Source organism: Notolepis coatsorum (assembly GCF_963971535.1).
Source record: "Notolepis coatsorum genome assembly, chromosome: 5".
In the NCBI taxonomy this organism is placed as follows: Eukaryota; Metazoa; Chordata; class Actinopteri; order Aulopiformes; family Paralepididae; genus Notolepis; species Notolepis coatsorum.
The window spans coordinates 168603797-168626296 of record NC_140169.1 but is presented as its reverse complement, the minus strand read 5'-3'; the positions used below and the strand labels follow the sequence as shown (position 1 = coordinate 168626296).

At 42.8% G+C, this 22500-nt stretch overlaps 1 protein-coding gene across 1 annotated transcript in view; it reads right to left on the bottom strand.

The window, feature by feature from the left end:
- Positions 1-22500, bottom strand: part of lrp1bb (low density lipoprotein receptor-related protein 1Bb) — a gene marked incomplete at its 5' end in the record, with an annotated part of 1188884 nt that overhangs the window by 1101666 nt on the left and 64718 nt on the right.

Below are 22500 nucleotides of genomic sequence, written 5' to 3'. Positions count from 1 at the left end.
AACCGCTTTGGGACCGACTGCAAATGAATTATACATATATTTCAGTCAGAGGGGCTAAAGCCGGCGTTCACTGCTAAACAATTGTTTTTCAGAGTAAAATGCGTTTTGCTTTCCATTCCGCCACACTTTGATGAGAGAAATTAATAAAGGACAAATAAACACACTGGACTTAAACATGTGACTGATGGTCATCATTATAGCACAACCAAACTTGATTTCATTGTAATACTAAGAGGTGCAGGAAATGTGTCCCTGATACCCGTGAAATCAACTTGAATAATGTGGGTAAAGTAGCTTTCCCCGTTCAGTTTCGAGGGCACAGAACGAGGTTGTGTGAATGACACAGGCCAGGGGATCACCACCCACTTCATATACAGTATGTTATTCCTTTGGTGGAAAACAGACCATATTATTATGTTATATTATTATTAGTGAGCATGAACAGCTCTGCCCAAATAAAAAAACTAGAGTATCCAAAAAAGTATAAAGCCTGAAGCTGGTTCATATAGACAGTGTTATAAGGGACACTGAGACCAACCCCCGGGAATGTTCAGTAATGAGTACAGTATATGGGTACCTTTTATTTTTTCAGAGCTGATAACATTACTATAGAATAAAACGTATTTGGGTATAAAAACTCAATCAAATATGAGGGACGACAGATTCATTCTCCCATTCATTGTCACTGGATCAGCTCTGGACTTTATACCCGATGACATCACAAAGTGGTCTTAGTTATCTGGTTTCTGGCTTTGGCAGTAACTCATCTTCAAAATGATTGATTGGAATTCTCTAGGTCATGGAAATGACATTTAAATTCTTAATGTGGTTGGTGTTACCCTTTAAAAGGATGCAGGATCTAAATGCTGTATTTTCTACTAGGAGGACGAGGAAAGTAAACTTCACTTAATTGACCTATCTCAAGCCACGCCCCTTTTCCCCAAAAGGAAGCACCCGTTGTGATTGGAGGATCAAGCCAAGAGGGAGGTGTTTGAGATAGGTCAATTTCTACTTGTGTATGTGGTGAGTACATCTTCTACGAGGCTGTTGGTACAGTATTACTTTAACAAGGACATGGAAATCCTCTCACCTCACATAGATTGAACCGGTCTTATACAAGTTGCCATGCCTGTGTTCACACCACAAGGGGCAGAGTGGCTTAGTGTGTGTGAGTGAGTGAGTGAGTGAGTGAGTGAGTGAGTGAGTGAGTGAGTGAGTGAGTGAGTGAGTGAGTGAGTGAGTGAGTGAGTGAGTGAGTGAGTGAGTGAGTGAGTGAGTGAGTGAGTGAGTGGGTGAGTGGGTGAGTGGGTGAGTGGGTGAGTGAGTGAGTGAGTGAGTGAGTGAGTGAGTGAGTGAGTGAGTGAGTGACTGACTGACTGACTGACTGACTGACTGACTGACTGACTGACTGACTGACTGACTGACTGACTGACTGACTGACTGACTGACTGACTGACACACACATGCCTGCTGTGATAAATTATCCTTCATCTGAATGACATGACGTGTAGGTCTACAGGAGAGATCTCACCCGTCAAGCTGTCATGGGATATCATAGAAATGTCATGCCAAAATGAAGTGACAGATGACTAATACCGTAATACATTACGTGGTTCTAAGCTCAGGTGTTGCAGCTGCCTCTCTCCTAATCCGTGAGATAATGAATGATCTATTACAGTGGGCCTATTTGTTGATAGAAAAGTATTACACCATCAAAGATAAGGATGAGCACACGATAGGCTTAGAATAGATATCGATCGGCTCTCGCTCCAGGGACCTGTCTCTTAAGGATCTCACAGAGGGGATCTGGGCCCTCTTGTTTCTGAGACACTAAAGACTGAAGTGGAAATACTATTTTAAGAGACAATGTTCCTTTCAAGACGAATCACAACCCCATACCTGGTGCCCTACAGATACTGTTGCTCTGAATGAGTCACACTATAGGTGACGTATAATGAAAAATGTATTTTGCCTTGTCTTTGTATGCGTTTGTCAGTCTGACATGTTATTTAGGTGCTGGTGGGAACATGACATAATGTAATCCTTACTGTTTGCCAGGGTCTGAAGTCCTCGGTGTAAGTGCTGTTGCATAAATACTCTATATTTATGATAATTAATTGATTCATGATTGATTTCTTAATTTCATGTATAAAGTAATACATAGATAAATAATGTGATGTCTAAAAATCTCACAAGAGTGTGTTACATGTAAGAGTGGAAATTACAGAACTGGGTCTCTCTCTAATGGACTGCAGGTGAGCAGATGTCTCATGCTGCTCCCAAATATTTAATTGAAGTTACAATTATTGACGCCTGAAGTCAAAGCATACAGTCAAAATAACTCATAAGGACTCAATAACCTATTTCCTGACAAGCGGCCAACAAGGTATTTTATTTCATTTGAGAAATGCACTTTGTTTCATGTGCACGCTAAGCACCATTGTATTTAATATATTTCAAACCATGTGTAATTTGCTGATGCATTTTGTACCTGTCTTCATTCACAAATATAGTTATTGCGGCGTGAGTGAATGAATGAATGAATGAAAACTTTATTTAACAGATTGCAGAATGGGTACAATACAGTACGGCTCAATACATACAATTGTTAAGGGGATGCAGACCTGAGAAAGACGTTTGTCTTGTTTCCATCAGGGTCCCCCATTTTCAATTCATATAGACATATATGACATACATGACATACAGATAGTCAGTACTGCTACATCTATACATTTATGACATACCAGATTTGCAAATACAGTACTGTTTGTGATACAGAAGGAGTCAAGAAAAGGGAGTATATACATTTGACGTAGAAACTGTACATTGGAGGAGGTTGGGTGGGGGGGGTTGGGTACATTGGGATATTGACAACCATACTGGGTAATTTACATTGGAGGTGGTTGGGGGGGGGGGGGGGGGGGGGGGGGCGGGGGGCACACTGTATAAACAAGTAACACTGTACATTGAGGGGGGGGGAGGAGGAGACACTGTACAAACAAACACAATTGTACATTGAACTATTGACAAAACCATACTAGGTAAATGACTGTACATTGGAGGGGGTTGGGTTAGGATATTTACAGGGGCCAGTGTTGAATTGCAGTCTCCCGTAGGTGTCCCTTGAGAGAGGTTTTGAAAGTGGGTAGTGATCCACATTCCTTTACAGCTTTGGGTAGGGCGTTCCACATTGATGTGGCATAATTGCGAAACGTGTTTAGTCCCTTATTTGAGCCGAATCTGGGTTTAACATGATTTGTGGAGCTCCCTCTGGTGTTGTGATCGTGGTATTCACTGACCTTTGGGAAGTATTTTGACATGTACATGGGTACCTTGGTCGTGTAGTGTATCTTGTAGACCAGGCCCATTGCAAGTTGTTGTACTCTGTCGTCTACTCTAAGCCATCCTAGGTTGTCAAAGTGGGCAGGGGTGAGGTGGGTTCTAGGAGTAAGGTCAAGCAGTAGTCTGACCAGTTTGTTTTGAGATGTTTGTAATTTTGTTTTTAGCGCCTTTGAGGTGCTTTGGTACCATGAGGTGCAAGCATAGTCGTAGTACCCCTGAATGAGTGCTCCTGCCAGAGTCTTCAGGGTGTTCTTGTTTACCAGAGAGGAGATCCGGTACAAGAATCGAGTTCGTTGGTTGACTTTTTTTATTACATTGGATGCCATTTTGTCACAGGAGAGATTAGCCTCTAGGATGGAACCCAGGTAGGTAATTTCATCTTTCCTTGTGACAATATTGTCACCCACTGTAACTGAGAAGCCGTCGGTCTTGCTGAGTTTGTTATTTGAACCGAAGAGAATGGACTCTGTTTTGCCCATGTGTAATGATAGTTTGTTATCAGCGAGCCATATGCAGATTCTGCCTAGTTCCGAGCTGAGGGTTTTTTCAACCTGTAACTTGTTCTTGTCAGAGACCAGCAGGGCTGAGTCGTCCGCAAACAGGAACAAGTTGCAGTCACAAGCTGACGACATGTCATTTGCATAAATTAGGAACAGTAGCGGTCCTAGTATGCTTCCTTGTGGAACACCACAGCTCACTGTGAGGGGGGGGGATAGGGTACCGTTTACCTCCACCATCTGTTCCCTCCCCTCAAGGTAGGATTGCATCCAGCTCACTGATAGACTATCAAAACCAATTGCTTTTAGCTTGTCAATCAGAATGGAGTGATTGACCGTGTCAAAGGCCTTTTGTAGGTCCAGCATGACCATGCCGCAGTATTTGCCTGCGTCCACCTCTTGTTTGATGTGGTCATTCAAATAGAGAAGGCATGTGTCAGTGGAGTGGGATGTTCTGAAGCCAGATTGGAATTCGTAGATTAGATTTTTTTCCGCTAGGTACTTTTCGACCTGTTCGTAGACTATTTTTTCCATGACTTTCGAGATGGAGGTGAGAATAGAAACAGGGCGGTAGTTGCCTGGGTCTAATTTGCTGCCCTTTTTGTGCAGAGGGGTCACCCTCGCAGGGAAGGGACAAGGCGGTGTGGATGAGCCACAAGACTTAAAGGCCAACTTGCAGGTTAAACCCTATAAGTTATGGGTAGTTTACATCATTGGTATCTAATTTAATTATAAAAAAAAATCCATTTGACGCCGGAAATGCCACTCAGAAAGGGTTAAAAAGGTCCATGCACGAATAACATGCACGGAGCAAGTCAAAAAGCTTATCAGACGCTAGCACGGCCGTGACGTCACTCGAGGCAACATATGCCTTATGCCCGTCCGGGTCATAGTACTACTGGCTATATGGCTCTTAGCAATATGGCTACTGTTGTGAACCATTTTAGATCGGGGCTTGTAAAAGAGTTTTGGGAACGAGTAAAATGTGCAGGTCCTCTTCCAGTCGCGGCCTGTACATTCTTCTCCATGGGGGGCGCTATACCAAAAATTTTGCAAACATGTACCACGCATTGGCGAATATTTAATTAGGTACAACTATCACCATTGCCATCAATCAATATATGATCACAGTCAGTCAAATGCAGCAACCAACAAGTACTGTGTGAGTGAAGAGCTGTGTCTTTGCCCATTTCCGCGTCGAACAGCCTGCAAACTACCTGGCGTTCCTATCGCCCTGCTCTAAGACAAACTCTAACCTTAACCAACTTTGAAAGAGTGCCTAAGCTTAACCGTCGAAAGAACTTGCCGTCACGCTCTAAGACAAATAGCTGCATCACAACAACACAACAGCTAGCATAGAGACTATCTACTGTAACTAACCAGAAACTGGCGTTGGCCAATCAGAGAGAGCGTCTCCGCGAAATGCGGCTACGGAAAAAACTGACGTCGGCCAATCAGAGAGCGTCTCCGAGAAATGCGGCTACGGAAATTATAGACGCTGCTTGCCAGACCGCTTCAAAACGCGCCCGTGTTCCATCATAATACATCATATTTCAACGCACAGCGCGTTGATTGGCTGCAACGGATACAGCGATAAAACAGTGCACGGCGTGCACACGCACTCAAAGCCCTATTGCGTCTAGCCCGAGAGAAATGCGGCTAGGAGAAATGCGGCTACGGTAACGGAACATATTCTCTATCAGACAGTGAGTCACTTCCTGTTCAGGAATACGATTATTTATATTTGATATATTAACGTTATATTGTGCATTGGAAACACAAACATACTTAAAATGAGTAAATATTATTCATTTTAAACATGTTTATATTATTTATAGGGCTATAAAACAAAAACAAAAAAAATATTTCTTATTCTTCTCTCTTTTAACCAGGGTTAACCAGGGGGGGGGGGGGGCGGCGCCCGAGCGCCCCTAGTGGCGAGCCGCCACTGTCCTCTTCTCAGACCTGTGGGGCAAAGCACTGCACACGCATCATGCAAGCTAGCAAGCTACATGTCGCGGCATGTTGATGCGATAGCCCCTTTAGCTGCACTCGGCGGCTACCAAGCTAAGCTAAGCTACGTTAGCTACTAACGTTGTATACACAATATGTACAACGACACAATGATCAAACACCTTATAACTCCTACTATTGTCGTGTCCATAAGTTCCCTGGCAGAATACTTGTGAGGACAAAGGTATACAAAGAGGAGAGAACCATTTTAAATCGGGCATTCATGCCGGCTAGCAAGCTACATGTTGATACTATAGTAGCCCCCTCGGATAGCACTCGGTGCATCACAGTCACAAAACGGGCTACCATGATAGCTATTAGCTGACTAACGTTACAAGCTCAAACACCTTATAACTACTACTATTGTCGTGTCCATAAGTTCCCTGGCAGAATACTTGTGAGGACAAATGTATACAAAGAGGAGAGAACCATTTTAAATCAGGTGATGTTAGGAGTTTCGAGAATGCTGGCTACCAAGCTAGCTAACTTAGCTACTAACGTTATAAACACAATATGTACAATGACACAATGATTTACATTATTACAAATATGGTAACGTGGTTGTGGCTTTTACAAATAGTGGTTAGCTTTAGAGATGAATGGCTATGATCACGGAGCAATAGTGTTAGGTGAAACAGAGACTAGCTCCTCGGCTAGTAGTAACAAGAAGGCTCTCTGCTTCCTGCCGTCTGCCTGTGAGTCTCAGAGCCCCTGCTGCCCTGTACCCAGTGTGACGTCATCATTAAGATGACACACGCACGCTATGAAACCATGGATTAAAATATGCATGTGCGTGGAGGTTGTGGTTTGGTCGACAAAATGTTTGATAAAAACGCTAAAACTGGGTCAATTTCGAGAGAAAAAAATTCCCCCTCTTCATGAAAGTCACTGTTGCCCTAGTTACATTGTTTATTGAACAAAAATACAACCTGCAAGTTGGCCTTTAAAGCACAAAGATTAAACGCCCGTTTATAAGGAAGCGAGATGTGTCTGTGTTGTCGTGAAGAGGGCTACACTCAGATTAACAAGCCTAAACAAGCTGCTCAAAATGAATGAATGAAATATTTTTTATTTAAAAACAAAAATATATCTGTTAATTTGACTATACAAAAGATAATAAAAAAGACAACAAAAAGAGAAACAGATAAACAAATCATAATTTACCCTGTTAGAAAAAGGAGTAGGAAGAATTATTTTTAACTCAAATTATATGATTTTATTCTATTCTATTTATATAAATATACATATAAATATATAATATATATATACTAAATAAATACCATATTATATACATAATTTCTTCTACTATAACTTCCTCTTCCAGATACCCTTTAAGAAATATTTGTTGTACATCTTTTTAAGTTTATTTATTTATGTTTGTACTCTGTTTTAGCTCTAACTCCAGAATGTTCCACAAGTCCACCCCACAGATTGACATGCACATACTTTTAATTTTGGTTCTGACACTGAGTTTTTTATTTATTTTTTAGTTTAGCTCTCCTCTCAGATTATAGCCACCTTCTCTTTCCCTGAATTTTTTTGTATATGTTTTGCCAACAGGTTATTTCTGTCTTTGTACATGATTTGTTATTTATGATCCAATATTATCTGTTTAGTTTTCCCTAGAATTCCAATGCATTTTGCCAGTTTAGCTCGGACATGGCTTACATGGGGTTTCCAGCTTATTTTGTGGTCTATGAACACTCCAAGAAATGTATTCTCATAAACTCTTTCTATGTGTTTAATGTTTATCATCAGGTTTACCTGTACAGGTGTTATGTTTTCCAAACAGTATGATCGTCTGCAAACAAGAAAGATTTCTGTATTTTTGATACATTACATATATCGTTTATGTATAATATAAAAAGTGTGGGCCCTAATACTGACCCTTGTGGTACCCCACAAGTAATATCCATATAGTTTGATTTATGTTCACCTATTTGCACAAATTGTTTCCTGTTTCTTAGATAGCTCCTCATCCAGCTCAACCCAATCCCCCCAATACCATACTTTTCTAATTTATTGAATAATATATCATGATCAGTGGTGTCGAAAGCTTTTTTTAAGTCAATAAATACTCCAATAGCAATTTTTTTGTTGTCGATACAATTTGTGATTTCTTCTGTTAATTCCATGAGTGCCAATGACGTTGATCTGTCCTTTCTGAATCCATATTGACTGTCTGTCAGCAGGTTGTGTTTTTCAATAAATCTGTCTAGTATTTTGGAGAATTGGGAAAGCAAAGACATTTTTGTGAATTTGTGAAATGGTGTCTATCTCCGGTTTTAAACAGTGGTATAACTTTTTTTATTTTCATATTGTTGGGGAATTTACCAGATTAAAATGACAAGTTGCAGATGTGTGGGTTAGTGGCTTTGCAATTCCTTCAATAACTGCTTTTAATGTTGTCATGTCTATGTCGTTCCAGTCAGTCAGTGGACATTTTATTTTAGCATTTTCTTACGGTCTCTGTGACTTCTTTTTCATCCACTGCTGCCAAAAAGATTGTATTTATATTTCTGTCCCCGCTATCCTCAACAGCCCCACCTTCTGTTGTCTTGATTTTTGCTGCCAATTCTGGTCCCACATTTACGAAGAATTAGTTAAAGCCATGAACCACATCCTCCATATTATTTATAGTCCTGTCATTCTCTGTGAAGTAATCCGGGTCATTTGCATTTTTATTCCCGTTTCTTACAGGGGCGTCGTTCTGGTATGGCAAGGTATGGCACTCGCCATACCTTGACAAATAACAATTTTAAAAATATATATAATTTTTTAATGTTTTTATTACAATTTTTTATGTTGATTTAGAATTTGAATGTCAACATTATGAACGAAGCTTCGAACTATTCGGTACAGCCCTAGCATGTTTTGATATTGTCAATTATCTCACTTTTACTAGGTGACTTTTACTGTGACTAACTGAAATATGCCACACAAAAAAAGGAAAATGGACATAGGGACGTTTTTTAATCAAAGGGCAGCAGAGACAAGTGATACAGGGACACAGGTAAGGTCTTACAATGGCTTAGTGATTATAACAGTGCAGTTCAGCATTCAGTAACCCATACTTTTTGTGAACGTGTTTTTGATACTACATTCTGTTGAACACACACCTCAAAACCGTACCTAAGGGAAATTGGCTCAATTGCAAGAAAAGTAATAGACAGTTATGATATTACATTCTGCATAATTCGTATGCAAAATATTGTGGTTCCCTGCTTTAGTCTGTTGACACATTTCTATACAAAAAATGCTTGTGTAGTCCTGTGTCATACCTAAATGTCATATAACTGATTTGTATAGAAACAACTCACCAAAAGTGACTATTGCACAACTGATTTGAAAAAAACCTTGCCTTTTACTGAAACGACGCCACTGGTTTTTTATAATACCATATACACTCCATACACCTTTAATGTTGTTTTTATTTTTCTCCAATATTTTATTATATATAGACAAAATTATTGCCCTTGATGATAAAATAAGATACGGTTGACCTTTATTCATTTTATTCTTTATTCATCATGACATTTGGGTGTCATTGGGAGTAGGAGAGGAGAGGTACAGGCAGGATAGTAAGAATAAAATGTAGAATAAAACTGCAACTGGTTCTCTGTGATCTCATTTAACATTTTAGTCATTTAGCTAATGCTTTTGTCCAAAACGACTTACAAGTTCTGTACAACGATTCAATAATATCACCATGCGCTTATGTATAGCCCACATAAATAGCCAACACAAGGGCGGCTACCATGTAAAAACATATACAATAATCCATACTAAATCCTGGTATACATAAACAGATTATCAATACATATAAATGTATGTATGCAAATGTGATTGAAGGTGTGAATATATGAGTAGTTAATCAGTTCACCAGTTCTCCAGCAGTTAACCAAGTCAATCCTTGATTGATTGATTGAAAACTTTATTAACAGATTGCAGAATGGGTACAATACAGTACAGCTCAATACACACTATTGTTAAGGGGATGCAGACCAGAGAAAGACTTTCATCTTGTTTACATCAGGGTCCCCCATTTGTCCCCTTGCCCTTGGTTGTGACACTGGCTACTACAAACTGGGAAAACGAGCAGCCTATTGCACACGTTGGAGGACCCTTCCTGTAGAGAGGGAATCTGTGTTGTCTGACCAGTCCAGTTTATTGTTCATATTATGAATTTGTCGGCGTCCACCACCTCCACCTTCTCCAAATCCTCCCCTCGGCTGGTGATGGGAGTTGGGGGCCTCTTCTTGATCCGCGGTAGTCCACCACCAGCTCCCTTGGTCTTGCTGATGTTGAGTTGGAGGTTATTGTTGTCGCGCCACCCTACAAAGCACTCCACCAGCGATCTGTACTCAGCCTCATTGTCATCCATGAGGTAACTGACAATGGAGGAGTCATTCTGTAGATGGCATGTACTGTACCTGAGTTGAAGCAGAAGTGTAGAGGGTGAACAGGAAGAGTGACAGCACAGTTCCTTGGGGGGCGCCGGTGTTGCTCACCAGCACATCTGACCGGCTGCCCTGCAGTCTTACGTGTTGTGATCTGTTAGTGAGGTAGTTAGTGATCCAGGCCACCATGCCATGGTCCGTGGAGAAATCGAAGGACATAAGTTCCAGGGACCCCTCAACAGCCTGCTGCTTATAGCCAGCCATGCCTGGCTGCTTATGTCACATTGGAGGCACAAGAAATAAATGAGCTTTGATTAATCAATTAGCTGTGCTTTTGGAGCCAGGGACACTTACCTAATGTACTGCCTAGTTTCTAAAAGTGTTTTACTCTTGGTGTGGGGTATCCAGGCAGGGACGGACACAATTAAATAAAAATTGGCGTGTCCAATACAAGGGAAGAAAGATACATAAGCAAGTCATCCGAAGGGTGTTTGCAATCTCAGATTAGGATAACAACACAAACTGATCTCACTTCCCGAAGCCACGTGCAGCAGTTTAGTCTCTGTACTCAAGCTGTTGTGGAAGGACAGCACATTCACTGAGAGACATTATACTACATCAGGGTAAGACATTTTAAGTCATTTAGTAAAATCTTTAAAACTGAGACTTGACTGCTGACTGATCAGCTGACTTGATTAAGGGGCGTGTTTAAAGCGGCCATTTTGTTTTTGTTGTTAAGTGACCCATTAAAGGCCAGGTGTTAGACAGAACTAATTAGTGAAGGAGATTTAAAGGCTTGCTGGCATAGCGTTAGCGAAGCGTCGAGAAACGAAGAGGAACAAAGAGAGGAGTTTTCCTGGAGTTCTCCGCAGAGGGATCCACCGATCCACCCAGTGCTAAGTACACCATAACCCTATATTCCCCTCCCTACAACCTTCTCCCTGCCACTCTTAACACCACAATGTGCTTCATACCTATATCCACAATCTGCTCCTCCAGAACAGATTCAACCCATCCACGCCAGTTTGATAGCAACCCGGCTAATCTCTCCTACCCTCCTACAGCCACTAATACACCTGTCACAGTACGTGAAGGCTTATGGAATTGTCAATTAGCAGTCAAGAAAGCTGACTTCATTACTGCCTATGCCCATAGTCAAAATCTGCAGCTCCTGGCTCTAACTGAGACCTGGATAACTCCCAATAACTCATCAACACCTGCAGAATTATCTACAAACTATAACTTCACTCACACACCTCGACCCTCCAGACCCCTCATGACATCTCCTTCATGGGCTACAAACGTAACACCACTCCCAGAACTGTCACTCTCCTCCCTCGAATATCATGCAGTATCTGTCTCTAATCCTTTCAATCTCACCATTGTTACACTCTATCGCCCTCCAGGTCCCCTCGATCACTTCGCAGATGAGCTGGACATGCTTCTAAGCTCCTTACCGGAAGATGGTACCCCTCTTCTTCTATTGGGCGACTTCAACCTGCCTGACTCATCTCAGTCGGTCCCAGTGGTCTCCCTCCTACAACAATTTGACCTGACTCCCACTGCCATGCCTCCCACCCACAAAGCAGGCAACTCCTTGGATCTCATATTTTCCCGTAACTCCAGCATCATTAACACCACGGTAACTACCCTACATGTATCTGACCATTCCTTCATATCCTTCTCACTAACTCTCATGCTTAACCGGAAGGTCTTCATCCCAACTCAAACTGTCTCACTCAGACGCAACCTGCCCTCCCTATCCCCCTCCACCCTCTCCTCTGACATAATATCCGCTCTACCTTTGAGTGACACCTTCTCTGCTCTCCCCACAGAGATGGCAACCTCCACCCTCCTCTCAGCCCTTGCAACCTCCTTCGACAAGCTCTGTCCACTCGTTGAGAAACCTGCCCGCCGTTCCCCATCCAGTCCATGGCTGACGGATGCAGTGAGAGAACAAAGACAGGTCCTGAGAGTGGCTGAGAGGAAGTATAGAAAGTCACGCCTCACTGCTGACATCGACACATATCACAACCTCCTGTTAACATTCTCCAAAACCATCACGAATGCCAAAGCTTCTTTCTTTCACCATAGGATCGAGGCCTCTGCCAAGAATCTTCGCAAACTGCATGCTATTATGTCCTCCCTCCTCACTCCGCTCCACCCCCTCCTCCCTCATCTTTTTCTGCAGAAGACTTTGCGATCTTCTTTGAGGAAAAAGTGGAGAACATCCGCAGCTCCTTCTCCCAACCCCCACCCATTCCAAACACTGAAACGAGAACCTCATCCTTCACTCTGTCATCTTTCTCTCCTATTACAGAAGCCGAGACCCTGACACTGGTAACGTCAAACCGTCCGACTACATGCCAGCTGGACCGGCTACCCTCCCCACTCCTCCAGACCATAGCACCGGACATCCTCCCATTCCTAACTGCAACCATCAACTCCTCACTCAACTCGGGGGTGGTCCCCACCTCCCTAAAACAAGCCAGAGTCACGCCCCTCATAAAAAAACCAACCCTGAACCCCACCATCATAGGCAACTATCGTCCTGTCTCTCTTCTCTCCTTCCTTTCTAAAACACTTGAACGTGCTGTATCCAACCAACTTACTGCTTATCTCTTACAGAATGACCTCCTAGACCCTAATCAGTCTGGCTTCCGGACTGGCCACTCCACAGAAACGGCCCTCATTGCGGTCACAGAGGCACTTCACTTAGCAAAAGCGAAAGGCCTCTCCTCTGTCCTGATTCTCCTAGATCTATCTGCAGCCTTCGACACAGTCAACCATCAGATCCTCCTCGCGGCCCTCGCAGGAATGGGAGTGGCTGGATCTGCGCTGACATGGCTGACATCATACCTCAATGACCGCTCCTACCAAGTGTCATGGAGAGGGACTCTGTCGGCCACCCGCCCGCTGCGGACGGGTGTTCCCCAGGGCTCGGTCCTAGGACCCCTTCTCTTCTCCCTCTACACTAAATCACTGGGTAACATTATCACGTCTCATGGCTTCTCATATCATTGTTATGCCGATGATACTCAACTCTTCCTCTCCTTCCCTCCCTCAGATATCCACGTCTCTGAGCGGATCTCGGCCTGTCTGTCCGATATCTCCGCCTGGATGACGACCAACCACCTCAAACTGAACCTAAGCCAAACAGAATTGCTCCACCTGCCGGCCAAATCCTCCCCCCTGATGACCTCTCCATCACAGTCGAGAATGCAGCTGTGACTGCGTCCCCCACCGCCAAGAACCTTGGTGTTGTCCTCAACGACCAGTTGAACTTCTCTGCTCACATCGCAGCGACAACCAGAACTTCTCACACAGAATGAAATGGGACACTTGATCTTTTTTTTCTTTGTTTTGCACAGTTCTGAAAACATTAAATGTTTAATATAGGCATGTAAAGTAAAAAAGGCTACAAAACTGGGACACTTTTCTTTACACAGTTCAGTGACATGTCTTGTTTATTTTTGCTATAAGATGATGTGATGTCTTTAGAAAGCTAAGAAAATCCTTGTTTCAATAGTATATGAAACTCAAAATGCCCTTTGTTATTAATGTTTCACATTTTGTTTATCATTTTGGAAATAAATTCTATTTGAATAAATGATATTTTTGAAAGCTAACCTCACCTTTTAATTGCCAAATAATAACATACACTCTTACCAGGGGTCAAAACAATGCCATTTACTCCTTTTTATATAGAAATAAAAATGTATATTATGCATAATTGAGTTTGGAATTTTGGCCCGGCCCTCCAACATATTTTCAGTTGCTCATTCGGCCCCCTGGGAAAAATAATTGCCCACCCCTGGTCTATATAGTGTGAATGGATTGATCATAAGGGAGTGAATAAGTCATTTTTCACTGGAAGGCATCTTTAATGAGCACCACTGTTTATAGCTGAATGGACCCAGTGAGGGAGAGTAGCACAGTGTGGATGTAACTCTAAATAGCCCCTGGCTCCAACCCAGCTATCTGAGAATGAGCACTGGTCTATAGCCTCTGCTTATCGAGTAGCTATAATGAATGGCATTTCGATCCCATTCTCTGTCCATCAGGCCATCCATTATTCACAATTAATACATGTTTAAAAAGCCCAGACCCCGTGATTCAGGCTCATATGCAACTGCGTACGGGCTACATATTAAACGATGAGGCCCACGGCTGTGACAGAGACATCATAATGTGCCCGACTGGAGTTCCAGGCTATTACATTCACCGGGAACCACTGCGGGTGGGTGGGCACATCGGCCATTGTGTGTCGACCGTCTTTGTTCCGACTGGAAGTGCACAAAAGACACCTCGTCCCGCGGCGACGCGCCATGGGGGCTCTCTAATGCGGGGCTCCAGTTGTGTTGTTTGATGTCCCACTATGGTTCCATGACAGCGCCGCCCGCGACGCCAGGGTTATGAAGTACGCTTTCTTTTAGGGGCAGGTGACGAAGCCGAGCCACGTTGTCCACGAAGGGGGGGGGGGGGGGTAGAAGACAGAGCTAGCTGTTGAGGCAAGGGGCTACGAGACAAGGCAATACAAAGCGCTGGTGCGATCCTCTCCCAGCGGAGCAGCGTTTCTGTCACAGTAGAGAGACTGTGTGTGGGTGTCATGATGAGACACATTGGCAGCTTAAACTAGGCTACTTCTAAAAAAAAAGTATTCCTAATCCTCACACATAATCTGCCGAACTGCTGAAATGGCTTCAGAACAGCATGGTGGGGGGGGGGGGGGGGGGGTTTGGGAAATTATGCTTCAAGGGCAACGAGGTTAGTTGACTTCTCTTAAACGGGGGAAACTCTAGTGTCAACAGAACTGTGGATCTAAATTGTAGGGTCTTCAAAGCATACAATACTTCTACACATACGATTGCACACGTGCTCAGACAAACACACACACACACACACACACACACAGGGGTGTAGCTCCAGATTCTGGGCCCCATGAAAGAATGTATTTGTAGGCCCCCAGTGAATGCGAGCGCGCGTATTTTTTTTGCCATTTTTTTATTGATTAAAACGCATAATATGTTTTTTACCTATACATTCGGATCAGCAGTTCAGCACCTGCACTGTTGGTGGGTGAGCCTAGTAAAGGATGTCACATTGCGTTCATCTTCAATGAATGGACCAATGCAATAGTCTACCAAAGCCCCCCCTCTCTCTATATATATCTCACACACACACACACACACACACACACACACACACACACACACACACACACACACACACACACACACACACACACACACACACACACACACACTTCAGAAACAAACATAGTATCAATGAGAGCATCAATAATACACCTGAGTGATGTCTAGTAAAAAAATAAAAATAAAAAATGTGGGCCCCCCCCCCAGTGCTGGGCCCTTGGAATCATCCTAAGCTACCCCCCCCCCCCCCCCCCCCCCCCCAGCTACGCCCCTGCACACACACACAAACACAAACACAAACACACACACACACACCATCTTTGTTGTGCCTGGTTCCCGCCCACCACCCGTCCCCATAAGCAGATGGCACAAGCCTGAGGAAGTATACACGTCAGTTTTGGGTGGGGAGAGAATGAACCACTAAATAAAAAAAGAAAGAACAGCGGAAGAAAATCCCACTCCTATCCCTCTGGATGCAGACATATGAGATTAAAGATGACTGCAAAAGGGATGTGCATGCGCCAGGTTGAACACACTGATGGTGAAGGACTACGAACCGCATTTGATCTCTCATCGCCTACAGATGTACAGTAGGGATGATGATGAGGAAGCATGAGCTACAAACAATTACCTTTGGCCGCCAGTGATGCTCCTATATTACATGTTAAATAATGTAGTGATTGGGAATGTAGTGGGGAAAACAACTGTAGGCCTGAGGCAGATAAGACAATAAATATAACCTGGCTCATCCAGGGAGGAATGACAACATAGAGAATACGCAGAAGCGGTGTGTTCGAAAGTAAATACACTCCACAGAGATGATTGACGTGTTTTAGATTTTCCAATGAGTCAACAGAAGGTGAGAGAGGGAGAGAGGGAGGGAGAGAGAGAGAGAGAGAGAGAGAGAGAGAGAGAGAGAGAGAGAGAGAGAGAGAGAGAGAGAGAGACAGAGAGAGAGAGAGAGAGAGACAGAGAGAGAGAGAGAGAGAGAGGGGGGGGGGGAATAAACATTACATAATGCAAAAGGCCCTGTCCTTCAGCTCAATAACAAGGTGCTACGCTACATTACCCCCTAAAGCTCCATTCTACCAGCAGCAATTCTCCCGGGGAGCAGGCACATTTGCGATACATTTATTTCAATATGGGACTTGCCAGATAAAATACCGCGCGGGAGTTTGATCGGCAGCACAAAATACACTGTATGTAGAAGCCTCTGTAGCTTAATCGCAGACAGGCCCTGTGTATCCGCAGAGCGCCCGAGCACTGCTTACACAGGGGCTTTAGCAAGTCCTTGTGAATGTTTTATCAGTAACCTGAGTTAAAGTTTCACAAAGCCGAAAGAAAAACGGTTCAATGATCACATCTGAGGGAAAGGAAAAGAGCTGTGCGAACACTCCCGTGTGGGTATATGATATTATTCCCAAGGATGACTTCCCAAGGATCAACATTTGTAACGTTTCATATGGAACTTGACTGTAAACGAGCAAAAATGCATGCATGCTGTTCACTCGGTTTTGTAATATGGGTTATCTTATCTGCGCAGATAATGCTTGCCACTCCTCCACTGACACTTAAAATGCATCTTTCACGGCTGTTCTGAAAGTGTGACTGAAAAAGTTTTTGAGCATGCAAACTATACTGTGAAAATCTGCCACCCAATATGTCGGCTCAGAGAATGGATCAAACGTGGGTTATGCAATTATTCACACAGCCTGTACATGAAAAAGCAAAGTAAAGAGCAAAGATCAGTTGATTTTCAAGAATTACGTGACATAAATAAACAAATTTCTTGAAAGCAATGCTGTAATCCTCCTCCGTTGAATCCTGGAAGATGTTCCTTTGCAATACCGTTGAGCCGAGAAAGTATGGATGGTTTACAAGGATTATGACATCCCCCTGTGACATGGGGGTGTATCTTCAAGAACCCTGACGAGAGTCTTCTTTGACATGGGGGTGTATCCGGAAGAACCCTGTCTTCTTTGACATGGGGGTGTATCTTGAAGAACCCTGACGACAGTCGTCTTTGACATGGGGGTGTATCTTGAAGAACCCTGACGAGAGTCGTCTTTGACATGGGGGTGTATCTTGAAGAACCCTGACGAGAGTCATCTTTGACATGGGGGTGTATCTTGAAGAACCCTGATGAGAGTCGTCTTTGACATGGGGGTGTATCTTGAAGAACCCTGACGAGAGTCGTCTTTGATATGGGGGTGTATCTTGAAGAACCCTGACAAGAGTCGTCTTTGACATGGGGGTGTATCTTGAAGAACCCTGACGAGAGTCGTCTTTGACATGGGGGTGTATCTTGAAGAACCCTGACGAGAGTCGTCTTTGACATGGGGGTGTATCTTGAAGAACCCTGACAAGAGTCGTCTTTGACATGGGGGTGTATCTTGAAGAACCCTGACGAGAGTCGTCTTTGACATGGGGGTGTATCTTGAAGAACCCTGACGAGAGTCGTCTTTGACATGGGGGTGTATCTTGAAGAACCCTGACGAGAGTCGTCTTTGACATGGGGGTGTATCTTGAAGAACCCCGGCGAGAGTCGTCTTTAAACACGTCTTGCCCCTCGTCTCTCGGGGGACACTGGGATCGACATCAGTGTTGATCGGGTTGAGCCGAGATGCAGCCATCAAACGCCTCGACGATGCCCTGTGTGTCCGTGTCCTTGAAGGCCGCTGCTGACCATTTTTATTGCGCTGGTCCTCTGGGCGTGACAATTCAATCAGGGTTTTTTTAATGGTGTCTCCATCATCTCCATCAAGACTTTGGCACAGCTGTCCATCGGCAGCGCTACTGAGGTGAATCGAACATTCTTCCCCCCCCCCCTCTTTATCCTGAGGGCTTTGTGACGGATTTTCAAGTCACAGATTCTGTTAGCAGCCATGCGAGCATCAATATCGAGCGCTGCACACTGCCTGCTCAAACACATTGTGAGTGAGTGTTTTAATCAAATGAAAATAAAGCAATGTGTACAGAAAGTGAATTATTGCACTCCCACTTAATCTCTAATGCACAGTAAACAACTGACGGTACGTCCCCGAGACAGCCTTGACGTTTACACTCGCCTGTTAAGTACGGTGCACAAACTAGTAATGTGATTAGCTTACTGTATAGCCTAGTTGTTAAATAGGCAAATTCACTTAGATTTTGATTTAAAACTCCCCCATCTCCCTACTGTACATCCCGCTATAGGGGTGTTTCGTTTCCCTCCATACGTCACAAAGGTTCCACTCTTCGTCAAGTGTGAGCAGCTCCAGCATTGGAGTATTGCCACGTTTGAAAGGTTTTCTTTAGCCATTACTGGAGAAGTGGGCTGTGTTTCCCCGGCTCCCTGGATAACCACCGTCAGCTGTCCGGTCCCAGGAGGCGGCGCCACGGCTAGGCGGGTAAACCGGAGCCCTCCTTCTGGTCTCTGGGTAATAATGGAATACAAGGCAGCAGCAGCACCCCCACTTGGGCCGCAAGATGAGGTGATTACATTGGCCAGACAGAAGAGGCAAAGCAAGGAGGCGAACACACCTCCATCCACGACTACATTTACATCCGTGGGTCGGCTTCTTCTTTTTGAAAGGGACACGCCTGAATACAGTACATGGATGCTCTAAATATTCCTACTGAATGTGGAGCGTTGATGATTTCACACCTGGCTGAATTCCATGTGCCTTTATCCTAATCCCCTATATGCCCTCACCCAGTGCACATCAGGCGTTATACAAGATCCATTTTAGCAACTTATGGAAGCTGTCTGCTGCTGTCTTATAAGCTGGCGGAATTTATTGCACCCCCCCCGACACACACACACACACATACATACATGCACCCTCTCACCACCCCATCCCCACACCCCCTCTGTTTGCAGGGCAAAGCTGATCTAATTCCCCTTTCTTATCAATACATAAGCCATGATAATGAGCTATGCCAAATTCCCAAGATGAATATGCAAGGTTTTCCTCTCCGCAGGCATTGTAAATAAAATGGAGCCAGCATTAATCGAAATGATAATGAAATACCTTGTGGAGATTAAAAGATGTGGCCCACAGCAACCTTGGAGAGATCCAATCATTTAGCACGATATCAGAACACATGACTCACAGAGGGGGAGAAAGAGAGAGATATATACAGTAGGTGAGGGTGAACCCCATAGGAAAGACTGTAAAAGAATAAAATAGGGGAAACAGAAGGGCTACAGTGTATGGTATGTATAAAATATCACATTGCAGAAATAAATGTGATTATATTATTGTGATATGACTTTTCAAGGTTTAGAATCTACAGCTATAACAGTAGGACATTGTGAGAATACATTTACCTCTTATGTAAGTGCAAGCCATATGGCATCACCCCATCTCCTGTTGGAATTCACTACTCGTACTTCTCGCTTTATGTATACGTATTCTCACAATGTAACAAAAAAAAAGCATAATGTAGTCTTCTTGAAATGGATATGGTCTTATTCCCACTGTAATATCAATATTAAATGCAATGTGTTGTTCAGCCCTACTTCACATGTATCTTGATATGGATGAAAAAAGGAGTTAGTGTGTACAGGGATTTCAGGCAACGGCAGTGTGCCGAGTGTTTTGACTAGTCCAACTGTAATACGGTCTGCTCTGCTGTTACTGAATCTTCCTTTATGCCTCCCTCAGGCTATTGAATGTATCCGCTTAAATCCAACTATTCATACCCTTCCCGGCAAACATTTGACATTTTAGCCTATATTTTACATTTGATTTTACAGTGTTTAAAGTACCGGACCCACAGCCAATAAGTCTTTAGGCAAGAATAGTTCTCAAGAACCAATGTCAACAGATATTCATTATGAAGCATCCACGGGACATTACATTCACACAGACAACAACAAAAATGAATAGCCAACATAATAGCTCTGATAACCACAGGACATAGGCTATATAGTTGCCTCCCCTCCAGCACAGGAATACTATCAGATTTTCTACTGACTATAGAATTTGAGGCTGTGTGGTGTGGGTCTAGCAAGGTGGGATTTTGTCTCATGTATATTTCAGGCAATGGGTATGTATTCTAAATATGAGCTTAAAGGAACACGTCAACATTATGGGAAATGCACTTACTGTCTTCTCAAGAGTCAGACAAGAAGATAGATACCAATTTCCTCTCTGTGAATTCAGTAGAAAGCTATCTGACTTGTAGCCTAGCTTAGCACAAATGAATGTGCTCCCAGAGTTTTAAGCTATAGGCTAGTGGTCAGTATCCGCTTCCATTAATTTGTGCTAAGCTAGGCTACAGTAGCTTGCAGCCGGATAGCTTCCTACTAAATGCACAGAGAGGAAATGGGTATTGTCTGACTCTGGAGAAGACGGTAACCACATTTCCCATAATGTTGACGTGTTCCTTTAAGCTCATATTTAGAATACATACCCATTGCCTGAAATATACATGAGACAAAATCCCACCTTGCTAGACCCACACCACACAGCCTCAAGTTCTAAAGGTGAACTCTCTTTTCTGTGAAAGAGTTGTGGCCAGGCTATACTATACTTAGCAGTGAATGCCCCATGTAAACAAAGCATTACCTACTCTCTCACTTCCAAGCCTATACCTTCTTCTCTCTTACTGTACGCTGACCGTATTCACATGCAAGCAAATATTCAATTAATATTCAGGGTATTTGCATATTCAGTCAAATGTTGTGTTAGCATAGGCCTATGTAAACATCATATCCATTTACAATAGAGGCCTTGCGTGGAATGTTTGTGTGGTTGTCTTTCTTCCAGCATGGCTGCCGCCTGTAACCATTGGAGACCACTTTCAAAAGAAGATGGCCAGCTTCTGTGCAGTAAGTAAAACATTGTTCCACTGTGACTTGTTTATAATACCTAGTAATAAAAAGCGTATTCAAATCTTAAAAAAAAATGTATTTCTCTTATATCAACCCATTGCAACCGTTGTTTTGCACATAGCATAGTAATAATGAATACTGGGATGTTGATGATTGGGATATGATAATGTATGTGATCGAGTGGGAGGTGGGGGGGTGGGGGGGTACGGCACATGCTCAGATCACATTGGTTGAGTGTCCAAAGCGAATGGAAATGCAGACAAGTTTGAACTGTGCATGTGTTATTATACACCGCAATTCTTCACAGGATAATAAGACACACACAATATATGACGGCAGTGACATCTCCGCCAGTTTACCCTCCTGGACATTAACCAGGATAATGATCTACCGTATAATTTGGAATACTATGTACGTGTGTGTAAATTATATAATGTAATGTGACTGCCTATTATTTTTTCTCATTTGGATATATAAAAAACTGTACTTTTATTTTATTTTTTATTTGTTATATAATTTTTATTTTTATTAAATTATAATGTCAAATATTGTAAGGAAGGGGTAGGGCTTGATACATTGTTTTACTTCCCCCTGTTCCTTCTCGAACACTTATTGTAATGAAATAGTCTTTGACTATTTACCTTTTTGTTTTTTAAACTTGTTTTATGTTTCTATGTTCGAGACAAATAAAAATCAATCAATCAATCAATCAATCAATCAATATATAAAAGTCACGATTGGATCGACACATCTACCTGTAGGTGTGCCAGCTGTAAACCAAGCCAAGTGTATTTGTCACTAAACACTTCCCTACTGGTCCTGAACCTGCAATATTAATGTATTATAATGGTTTTTGGGATAATTTACCTTCTATTGTCCAACTATATCCAATTATTCAACCTATTTGAACAACCTATTTCAACCTGTATTAGCAAATTACAATAAACATGCTACAGTATGATTAGCAAACAAACCGCAAGTTCTGCTTTAATTTAGATTTTGAATTGATTAAATTGACCACCAACTGCCTAAATGTAGACATATCGTTTTTGGACTACTATACAGTAGTGTTGTAAAAAATATCGAAAAATCGATACATATCGATTCTGAATATTTAAAACGGTGTCAATACTCATTTCCCGAAATATCGATATTAAATTATTTATAATTTTTCTTTTTAAAATTTGTATAAGGAAGTTGCATTGTTCATTTCAATACCTGTAATAGTACAGTAGTCCACACACACACACATGTGCATTCAGTTAAGTCGG